General features: G+C 35.2%; 2 pseudogenes across 2 annotated transcripts; one reads left to right on the plus strand and one right to left on the minus strand.

Annotated features, from left to right (window-relative positions):
* Positions 1-2,051: 2,051 nt before the first annotated feature.
* LOC143588971 (phosphate transporter PHO1 homolog 3-like) lies at positions 2,052-7,059 on the plus strand (annotated as a pseudogene). The gene is made up of 10 exons (XR_013145194.1): positions 2,052-2,835; positions 2,927-2,975; positions 3,057-3,105; positions 4,186-4,208; positions 4,314-4,443; positions 4,952-5,337; positions 5,447-5,596; positions 5,683-5,836; positions 5,915-6,211; positions 6,686-7,059. The product of XR_013145194.1 is annotated as a phosphate transporter PHO1 homolog 3-like (transcript).
* Positions 7,060-7,177: 118 nt separating this feature from the next.
* Positions 7,178-9,069, minus strand: LOC143588972 (SPX domain-containing protein 4-like; annotated as a pseudogene). Its single transcript, XR_013145195.1, has 3 exons — positions 8,874-9,069; positions 7,787-7,952; positions 7,178-7,709 (listed from the first exon to the last, which is right to left on the minus strand). The product of XR_013145195.1 is annotated as an SPX domain-containing protein 4-like (transcript).
* Between the last annotated feature and the right edge of the window lie 2,670 nt (positions 9,070-11,739).

An 11,739-nucleotide genomic window follows, 5' to 3' on the forward strand; every position in this document is an offset into this window, starting at 1 on the left:
CATCAAATGTTCGGGGTCCGGTTTCGGGACCAAATCGTAATGTACAGGTCAGCAGCGGTTCAGGTTGTTGACAACCGTGAGGGATGAGTTACGGAGCTAGAACCGGTGGCTAAAAATGGTCAAATAGTTATGGTTTTGGGTTGTCAAAATAGAAGACAACGAGCTCGATGGTTTCGGTTTGTACAAACAATCAGTTCGTAGGAGACCACCGGAGTAAGTCATGCAACAAATGTGTTTAGAGGTAGTAAGTTGAATGGTGTCCTAAATCTTGTGTAGATTAAGGAGTAACGAACCTAGACACAACTTTGTGTGAAGGCGTGTGACGAGACCATGAATCAAGTCTAAAGAGATACATGTGTTGTGGGCTGTGAAAGACCTTAAAGGAACAAGTTTGGATATAGAGGGAGTGTTGGAATTCAACACTTTAGTCATTGTCGGAAGACGTGACCTGTTGTTTTGAGTTGCAGGTTGTTTCGAGTCGAGGTGCTTTGCGCGTGTCACGGTTAGAAGAAGTTTGGTGTTGAGAGGGAGTGTTAAACGTATCCAACACCAAATCAAATTGGAGGCTCCTAGAATCTCGGAGAATATTTAATATAATAATTAGTTTATTATTATATGATAAGGTAGTCTTATTTTATTTAATCCTATTTGTTTTGGATTCAAATTGCGTATTTCAGTTAGTATAGGATTAGTCATGTATGGTTTCTATATAAGCCATACATTGTATCAAAAATTATTAAGTTTTCACGTTTGTCGTTTTCTTAATAAAAGAGTCGTAGAGAGTTCTACAAATCTCGTGTTCGTAATCTTGATTCATCCGCTAAAAGTTTAACAAATGTCACACTACTGTGAAAATTGACATCTTATATATAATCCTAGACTTAAGGCGTCCATAGTCAATCTTATAATTTTACACATATAAACAGTTTATTAACTTGAAAACAATCTTAATATTTGAAAATGTGTAATTATATGATTATATATGCAACAGTTTGACTATAATCCCACTTCCTGGCACGCGAAATAGATATTTACACATTTGAACATTTTATTATTAACCGGAAAACAAACTTAATATTTGAAAATGTGTAATTGTAAGGATAAATAATAATAATAGTAGACGACAATTTGACAATATAGTAACCAGTTTTTGCGAAGTGGACTTTTAAGATTGGTTATATAATATTGGTTTGGTTGGTGTATTGACGCCGGAATTAATTTCTACCCACAAGGCAGGTGTGAATTCTCTTTCACCTGATGGTGACATGCAACCGGTGACAGACAGGATGGATCATATACTAATTTCACAATTAATAAAAGAAGCAGTCAAATAAGTTACAATAACTAAAATATCTTTTATTTTTATAATGAGCTAAAACCAACTCGGGGAGTTCGAGCCAGTTATAATATGAGCCTATCCGGCTCGACTCAGTAGTTCCAGTCGAGCCAGAAACTACACTCGTATTTCTCTCAGTTTTGATGATTTTTTGTGTGTTTCCTTTTTACAAGACTCAAATAACACGTCAATAATATCACATTATGCAAGTCTTATATAATGCAATACCAAACTACCAATATAGAAGGAAGTGAGCTGCTTTATACGAGCCAACAGCTATGTTTCTCAAGCTTTTATACAAGCGCCTGAGCGAGCTACTTTTGGGTTAAACTAGACTTGAAAATTTATATAGGCTAGATTAATAGGCTCGAGTTTTTAACGAGCTAATATGTATGAGTAGGAAAGCGAAATCAATTCGTGATGTGAATGTAAATTAAAATATTGTTACAAAGATTTGTTTAAGATTAACTTGACCCTATGGACCAACTATGGTTTGATTATTTCTTCCAAACACACCATATAGCTGGAAGCAAGTTGGTTTGTAGTTTGTACCTTGTCTTGAATTCAATGTGAAAACAACACATGCAAGAAACCAAACAGCAGTTAAGAATGTTTATCCCTACATAAACACTCTATCTGCTTTGCCATAAAATCTATCTAAATTTTGGCTTGTTTTTTTCTAAACTTTTAACTAATTACCAAACCACCCAAAACAATGAAGTTTGGAAAGGAATTTGCTTCACAGATGGTGCCAGAATGGAAAGAAGCATACATCAACTACAACTTCCTCAAGCTTCTTATAAAAGATATCGTGCTTTTTCGACGGCAGCAGAGCAGGCTACCAGATAACTACCCGACAGCGCCTCTGCCAGCTTTGAAGAGAAAAGGGTCTCTTTTCAGAGCTTTCAGTGGGCTAACGAGCCGGTACAATAACCGAGTTACCAAGAAAGATAAAGAAGATGAAGTGATCCTAGTGAGTGCCATGCACACATCAGATATAGAACAACGAGGAGAAGGCGGGAACTATCAGACAATATTTCTTCGTGCGTCGGAGGAAGGCGCTGAGTATGAGCTCGTGTTTTTCAGACGACTCGATGATGAGTTTAACAAAGTGCTTAGATTTTATAGAACCAAGGTGGAGGAAGTTGTGAAGGAAGCTGAAGAGTTGAATCTACAAATGGATGCTCTTATTGCACTTAGAATCAAAGTCACCAATCCTACGGTTGACTAGCCTTTCATCAACCAAAGAAACACAGGTTATCCAATGAAGAACAACAAGAGAAGAGAGTCAAGGAATACCAGATGGCGTCTTTAGACGTTTTAAATCACATAAAAATCAACACGACTGCAGAAACACCATTGTCCGCCATCAAAAACGTTTTCGGTAGTTCAAGATCAGACCCACAATTCAACAAGCAAGAACTTAGAGACGCGAAAGAAAAGTTGAAGCAAGCTTTTATTGAGTTTCATGAAAAGCTTCGGTTTTTGAAGAACTATACGTAAGTATTAATTAATTAAGCGTGTTCATATGACATAAAGATTGTTACACTTTAACAAATTAACTGAATTTCATCTTGCTTTACATGCCAGATTCTTGAATCAATTGGCCTTTTCCAAGATAATGAAGAAGTATGATAAGGTTAGCGTTTTCTTTTCCCTTTTTTTTTCCGGTTGCATGTGTCACGAGGTGTTCGGTTGCTGACCAGAATTGTTAGTCTAGATCACATCAAGAAATGCATCAGATGCTTACTTGCAGATGGTTGAGGAGTCTTAGGGGCTGTTTGTTTTTCCTCAAAAGCTCTTCCAGACCACTTTCCTCTTCGTCGCGCAGAACACGCGCAGAGCTTTTGGTCTGCAGTGTGTTTGTTTTCCGAAGACATTTCATTAAAAAACCTCTTCGCGCCCTCTTCTCCTAGAAGTGTTGTTCAACCCACTTCCCACCTCTTCACATCTTCATTCTTATTTTTTCATCAGACAAGCTCCTCTCAAACCCTAGCCAAGCTCCACCCTCTCTTCTCCTTCTCTTCGCCTCCTCCACCCTCCACCCCCACCGCCGGCCAGCCTCCGGCCGCTGCACCCCACCCCCACCTCCGCCCCAACCTCAACCTCCGGACGCCGCACCCCAGCCCCACATCCGACCGTCAAGCTCAAGATCTGCCACCACCTGTCCACCACCGTCAAGCTCAAGATCTGCCACCACCGGGCACCACCTGTTCACCCGTTCGTCAAGATCCAAGCTCCAAGATCTAAGCTAAATATATGTAAACATTATAATTTATTTTTCAATATATACCTACATATAACAAATGTGTGGCTAATAATCTATATCTACATGTCTGAGGCAACACATCATAACACTTAATTTATGTGTAAGTAAAGACAATTACAAACACATAATAGCCTTTTACCAACACATACTATATGTGGCAAATGACCCAAATTTCTTGTAGTGACCATGTTTTAGATCTGTAATCTTGTAATTTGCCCGATTTTAATGAGAAATTACATGTGTTTGTTTCAATTTTGAGTTTAATTTGATTAATTATTGTGTTTTGTTGTGTTAAAAAGTGTGAGAATTATTCTCCGGAAAGTTTTCCGGCATAGTCTCCGGCAACCCCTTAGCGGCGACGACATGGTGTTTTCCGGCATTTATATGTTAAACGACTTTTTTATTTAAATTTCATCTTATTTAAAAATTTCGGTTATATTTTAGAAGTCTGCAGACGTTAAAAAACAAACAATCTTCTTCTTGCAAACTGCAGAGGTTTGGTCCACCTCTTCTGCTACAGATGCTTGCAGATGTGGTCCGCAGACTGCAGACATTTTACCTCTTAAAAAACAAACAGCACCTTACTTAGGCCAATCTGATGAGGTGTGTTACTGTTATGTTTATAAATCGACAAATTACATATAAGAATGGTATAATATGAGAAATTGTGTATAAATCAGATGATGATTAACAAAGAATCTTCTTCAGGTTGCTAATCTCATAGAGAGAGTAGAATCGGCATTTGTAAAGCATTTTTGTAACGGGAATCGTCATCAAGGAATGAGCACGTTAAAACCAAATACTAAGAAAAAGAGGCATCTGGTAACATTTTTTGTAGGTAAGTTATTAAAGGCCACAAGAACCTATTCTTAGGCATGTAAATGAACCAAACGTTCAGTGAACCATTCGTGAAAGTGAACACTTGTCTCGTTCATTCATTCATGTCCGTGAATGTTCGTAGTTTACGTTCGTTTATATATTTATTTAAATTTTTAAGCCCAATACAATTAAGTCTAGTTTTATTAACTTTTTAGGTCAACACACTGTTGTTAACATTACTTATAATTGGTTTTAACTCAGTTATGTTCATTCATCTATGTTCAGTTATGTTCGTTCATTTACATTTGTTAATCGTTGGTTTATACTATATAACAAACGAACGAACCCAAACACGCTCTTTTTCTTAACAAACGAACACAAGCAAGCTCATTTTCTTACGAACGAACACGAACAAGAAAACTTCGTTCATGAATTGTTCATGCCCGATCACTTGTTTACAAGCCTACCTATTATTGACGTGTACATTACAACTCTGACCAATGAAAGTTGACTCTTTTCTTTAACAGGTTGCTTCTTTGGATGCTCATTAGCACTTGTGGTGGCGATCGTTGTAAACGTACATAACAGAAAAATTTTTAGTCTTAAGGGTACGGGTCGAACTCAGTACATGGATACCATCTTCCCACTATACACCTTATTTGGATTTCTGGTGTTACATATGGTTATGTATGCTGCAAATGTATATTACTGGACGCGCTATCGTGTCAATTGCTCGTTTATATTTGGTTTCAAACCCGGTACCGAATTGGGTTATACTGAGATTCTACTACTCAGTTCGGGCCTATCGGTACTCACTCTTTCAGCCGTACTCTCAAATCTTGAAATGGAATTGGATACAAATACCAAAAGTTACTCTGCACTAACTGAATTACTCCCTCTTGGGTTAGTCATTGTAAGCAATTCCTATTTTGCCCTTGAATATATTACATTGATACATCACATACTACATTTATATATTTGTGTATCAGTTTCACCACTAACTATGTTTTGTACTTTTGTAGGGTGTAATTATGATATCAGTCTGTCCGTTTAATATCTTCTATCGTGCAAACCGTTTCTTTCTGTTAGTCTGTTTATGGCATTGCATTTGTGCTCCTTTCTATGCAATTACTCTCCCTGATTTCTTCTTGGCTGATCAGTTTACTAGTCAGGTAAAGATTCATAAACAGGTACGAAAACATGATCATCCATTACTCGATCAAGAAACTAAGAGTCATTTATATTTCTTTGATTTCAGGTTCAGTTATTGAGGAATTTGCAATTCTATGTATGCTACTACGGTTGGGGAGATTTTAAGCAAAGAGATGCAAAAACGTTACAGTAACAACGATATTTATGATATTATCACTATAGTTATTGCTGTGATACCATATTGGATTCGATTCCTACAGGTACATAATTTACATTGCATTAATAGTTACTTTTCTGTATTACATTATACATGTAAATGAATATATAAATTTGTATAGTGTATAAGACGCTGGTGGGGAGGCCACGATTCTACGCAATCTCTGAATGCACTCAAATACTTCTCTACCATTATTGCTCTTATTGCAAGAACAATTCAGACTCAGAGGTACCAAAGGACGCTTAAGAAAGAGCTATCTTCGAGGATCATTGCTGCATCTACCTCAGGAGTTGCAACAATTTTTAACACGTATTGGGATATAGTGATGGATTGGGGTTTGCTATGCAAGGATTCTGAGAACCCATGGTTAAGAGATAAGCTTATTTTGCCAAACAGATCTATCTACTTCATAGCCATGGTAATTACTAATTTCTAATATTAACAAATTACAGCACCAAATAAAGCCCTCGGTTAGATGCAATCTATGCGGTAAACAAATCTAATATCAGTACGTCAAGGACCAATAATTGAGATATCAGTTATCATGGAGGGATATCGTTGGGATAGTGGTAACTTTAATATATTCAGAATTTATATATATATACATGTATAAAAACGTAACATATATAGTAATATCAAAAGTTCAAACTCCAGAGTGTCAATATTTGAAACATGATCTAATCGTAAGCCATGAAATCTTCCTTCGCGTCCACATCAACCAAGGCATCCAAAATATCGGTGAATATCGCTGATAATATCGGTACTGATATTTTGCTTGGGGACCGAGAACCAATATATATCAAACACTAACTAATTACTAATCTATGCAAACTAGCTATAACATCAAATAAGCACTAAGGTTAGATCTAAACATACATGAACTAATTTGCAGGTATTGAATGTGATATTGAGACTTGCATGGATGCAAACGGTTTTGGATTTCCACGAAGCTCCATTCCTCCATAAAAACGTGCTGATAGCGATAATTGCAAGTTTGGAGATCATTCGGCGTGGTTTATGGAACTTCTTCAGGTTGGAGAATGAGCATTTGAACAATGTTGGAAAGTTTCGAGCTGTTAAGTCCGTGCCATTACCTTTCAGCTATCAACACGAAGATCACAAGAATCAATAAATCTTCTTTTTTGTATGAATATTATGAATGTGCACTTAAACCCTAAACCCTAGACTTAAAAGAGTTACAAGTTTGATCCAGAGTGTATTGACAATACGAATGTACAGTACTCTATTTTTCTCCTTTAACGGATGCCTAGCATGATGTTTCGACAGTATGGTTTTCAAAGTGACAAGCGAACTGGTTGAGTGAGCCCAACCAATTGGTTTTATCGATTTAGTTGTTTAACAGCTCGGTTTTGAAGATTTAACAAAGTAACATTTAGGCATACAATACCAAAATATCCACATGTCCAAAACGATCTTTACAGTTAGTTTTAAACCCGGTCAATATCAAACAACAAAACACAACCAGTCAGCTGCCAGACCGATCATCATCACAATCCAGTTCCGAATGCGAGTCTGTTATGGCTCCAGAATCCTCAACATCCCGGTTGCCAAAAATAGACGCAAACGATAACGGATTCGAGGTAGAGCTTTCCTTCTTAAGCCCATTAATAGTTTTGATAGCATCAACCGTGCGCCTATACACGTCCCATGTCCCGCCCCAACCGACAAAGGTCCAGTTCGGTCATCACCAGACCCCGCATTTGTTTTGACACTAGTAGACTCCACCACTTCCTCTTCTAAAGGAAACAAGAGTTCCAAATTCTCCTCACACTCGTGAACCAATCTTGTCAACGGGTCAGTTGTGAAAAATGGTTGTCTAAGAGCGAGTTGTGTGAAATGTACACGTAGTAAACCACCCGTTCTTTTGTCATACTTTTTTAATATCTTAATGATACCTAAAATGTAAAAACAAAAATGAAATATGTAAAACATAACTGTTTATATTAAAAAAGTAATAATTTAGACATGTTACCTGCAAAGTTTAAGGAGCTGTAGTTTTTGAGGAGCACCATCTCCCCGTGAATAGTGACAAAGTCTTTTCGTATCATCATCATCTCTTCACTAAATTCGGTTTCAGATGTGAAAACCCCATCTTTGCGGGTTTTATCCTTCACTAGCTCGATTCTTTGTTTTAGCTCCTGATTAAATGACAGTGAGACTGGTGATTTTCTTATATTGACAGATTATTGTAGCGTTTGTAGGCAGGGGCGCGCAGTTGTGTCATTTATTGTAAATATTGTTAAGTGTGTTAGGATTACTAAATTAGTTTTGTCTCCATTACATATGTAGGCAATATAAGCTAATTGTAATTATTTGTGCAGGTTCATAGGAAATATTAAAGTCTTGCAGTTGGATGGGCAAATCAACACCACATATTAGGGCTGTGCATGAAACCGAAAAAAAAAACGATCTGAAAACAAAAGAACAAAATTGATATAACTGAATCTAATGAAAATTTGACAGCTTGGTTTAATGTTTTTGTAAGAACCGAACTTTCAGTTCATTTTCAGTTTTGTATGTATTTAAAAAAAACGAACTGTATCGTACCGAACTTGTAGACTTTCATTTTTTATTTTAAGTGATTTAATATATAATTTAAAACGTATATTTTAGCCCAAATGTATAATATTCAAATAAATTATTAGCTAAAAAAAATTAGGTCTAAATTCATTATTTTAGGCCAAGTTTTATTTTTCGATTGAAAATTTCAACCCAAATGGCAAAACCGAATAAAAAAAATGAAACTGAATGGTTTTTATTCATCTCAATATAATAGATGTATGGCTCAGGAATTTGACCTATTTCATGTTTAGAAATCAAATATTCAAAGACTTATTAGTTTATTCATCTCACCAGGGGAATCAGCTACTCCTGTCTAATTGCAAATTCATTCATATCAAATACTACTAATGCTCATACTTGAGTCTACAATCTAAATTAACAAATTGAAGTCTCTGACGTTATATATATGTAAACTGATTACCACATAATCCAAAAGTCAAATAAAAATCACCAATTTCTACAACTCAAAATTAAAATCAAAAAACAATAAACAAAACCTGTAAGCGGATGACGAATTCTTCCTCTTTATCAACATAGAAGTCATTAAACTTGTCCAATTCTTCATTGAGAATCCTGACGAACCATTGTTGCAGATCGGCCGCGTCATTTGAGAAGGGTTTTAAGGGGTTTGTAACACAAGTACTTGTCTTTCCATTCGGGTAACGTTTGTTCTAGATGGATTCCGAATTTCATAACCACTTAATTAATAATCAAGATTCAACAACAGGAATGATTGAAGAAACAGACTAGGAATGAGAATATTATTATTGTTATTGTGAGGATAAGAAATATTTTAGTCGATTGCTTTTTTTTTGGCTTTTAATCATCAACCTTTTGTTAGATTGCATAATGGAATTTTAAATTTGTTTTAAGGGCCTTTTTGAACAAGTGTCAATAGCCAAGGTGTTTCTATTTGTGTTCTTCTTGTACTTTCTTTTATTCAATTGTAACTAGTATTTTACCTGTTATGTGGACGGCAACATCAACACAGAATTGTGACGACTATTTTAATTCAGTATCATGAATGAGGACAGGTCTAAACCATATAGTATATGTTTAAAAAAAAAGCTCAGCTCGTCTAACTTAAAAAAAAACAAATGACCGACTTCAACTCCTCAGTCAATGTTGTGGCGGTTAAAATCTCATACATTTCATTCCCAAGACTAGCTTCTGATGCATAAAACTAACATAATAAAGTCAAAACTGTTAAGGAGTAGAATAACAAAAATTATAAATAATCATGTCATCTTCTTCGATGATTTAGATGAACTTCCATCCTTTTGCTTTAATCGACTTGACGCTAAGCACATCACCCGACAGTACCATTCCACCCTCGTTTTCAAAGCGCTCTCAAACTCCACATCCTTGTCAGCAATCGCGCGCCTTTGAAGAACTCGGGGTTCAACACAACATCATTGTTGCTTTAAAATCATCCTAAAATACAATCACAAAACAAATTTAAAGTTCAAATATCTATTATCGAGACAATTGACATCAACAGTCAACCTAACAAACTCCTTGACTTTTTTTTTCAGCTTCACCAAAATCCTCTTCCATTTTAATCTCGTGTGGCTTCAATTCCACCTGAAATTAAATAGTAGACAAATATGTACGACAATTGTTAAACAATCATTTAAATAACTATATATGAAGCTTCTAGAAGAAATGAAAACAAAACAAACCTTGATGACATAAAGAATATCTGGAAGATGATTCTTTGATTCATTATCAAGACCTGCACGTAAAATAAATAAAGTATAATCAACAAAATATATACTAAATATAAAAAAAAATGTCAGCAGAACAATGGCGAAGGATAGTGAGGGCCATCTATCATTTGTTCATCTATTTTTAATTATATACATACGTTTATACTCCTTTATATGTGTTCATCTATCTCAACTTTGTTCCTTCGTTTTTTGATGTTTGTTTATGCTCGCGAAGCGTTCATTTACGTTCGCGAGCCGTTCGTTTATATTGCCATCAAAAGAACATATATAAACATGAACATTTATTTTCTTAATGACTAAACATGAACAAAAATAAAACGTGTTCTTTCAATTATATACGTTTGTTTATATTCCTTTATATTTGTTCATCTATCTCAACTACGTTCGTCTGTTTATGTTCATTTACGCTTGCGAAGCGTTTGTTTACGTTCGTGAATGGTTTTTTATACTGCCAACGAACAACCATAATATAAATATGAACACGCAATTTTCTTAATAACCGAACACAAAAAAAACCGTGGTCGTTTAGTTATATATGTTTGCTTATATTCATTAATATTTGTTCATCTATCTTAGCTATATTCGTTTGTTTATGTTTGTTTACGTCCGTGAACCATTAGTTCATACCGTCATCGAACAAACATATATAAACATAAACACGTTTATTTTTTTAATGACCGAACACGAACAAAAAAAACGTGTCTTTCAGTTATAAACGTTAGTTTATATTCCTTAATATTTGTTCATCTATCTTAGCTATATTTGTTTGTTTATGTCCGTTTACATTCGCCAAACCGTTCGTTTATATTGTCATCGGACAAAACATAAATAAACATGAACACATTAATTTTCTTAATGACCGGACAAAAATACCGTGTTCTTTTATGTGTTCATTCGTTTTGTTAAGATAAAGCTAAACGGATGAATACGAACATGCCCCATACGTGTTTGTTTGGTTCGTTTACAGACCTATTGAAACAAATATTACCTTCAAATTGAATGGTACCACAATGGTGTTGGTAAGCGTAAGCGTAAAGGAGACCATAATATGAATGGTATCACCGCGAACCAAGTGAAGATGAAACTAAATGGCTCTAGAATCTAATAAAACTATTAACAAAAATAAACTTATTAGACACAAAACGAAAATTCTTGAAAATGTAAAAAATAAATAATAAAAACTACATTTACCTCCTAAAATATGCGATTCCAATCCTGGTAATGTAGTCTAGGAAGAAGAACCAATCATCCACAAACATATATAAAGCAATTAAAATGAAAAATTAACATAATTATGAACAATGAAAATGGGATAATAAGAAAAGTGCCACCTACAATTCGAATACAACAACAGTTGTGACATTTATGAAGAACATTTTGTGGTAATCAATTTGGGCCACCGGCCACTATAAATCTGTATCCAAATATGTTTATCAGTAGTGAGTTGTTTTAGAAGACGACACACAACAAACTTTTCATGAAAAATGATTTAAAGTTCTAAGCATTATGTTTATCAATGAGCTGACTTATACTACTACTATAAACTAATAAAAGATCATTAAGCACCAAGCATGATAAAGATGATTATTACAACCTAAATACAAAGCCCATCCCCCACACACCTGTTTGACAA

Source organism: Bidens hawaiensis, unplaced genomic scaffold (genome assembly GCF_021521415.1).
Source record: "Bidens hawaiensis isolate Kalapana, Puna unplaced genomic scaffold, B.hawaiensis_p1.1 tig00037066_1, whole genome shotgun sequence".
Lineage (NCBI taxonomy): Eukaryota > Viridiplantae > Streptophyta > Magnoliopsida > Asterales > Asteraceae > Bidens > Bidens hawaiensis.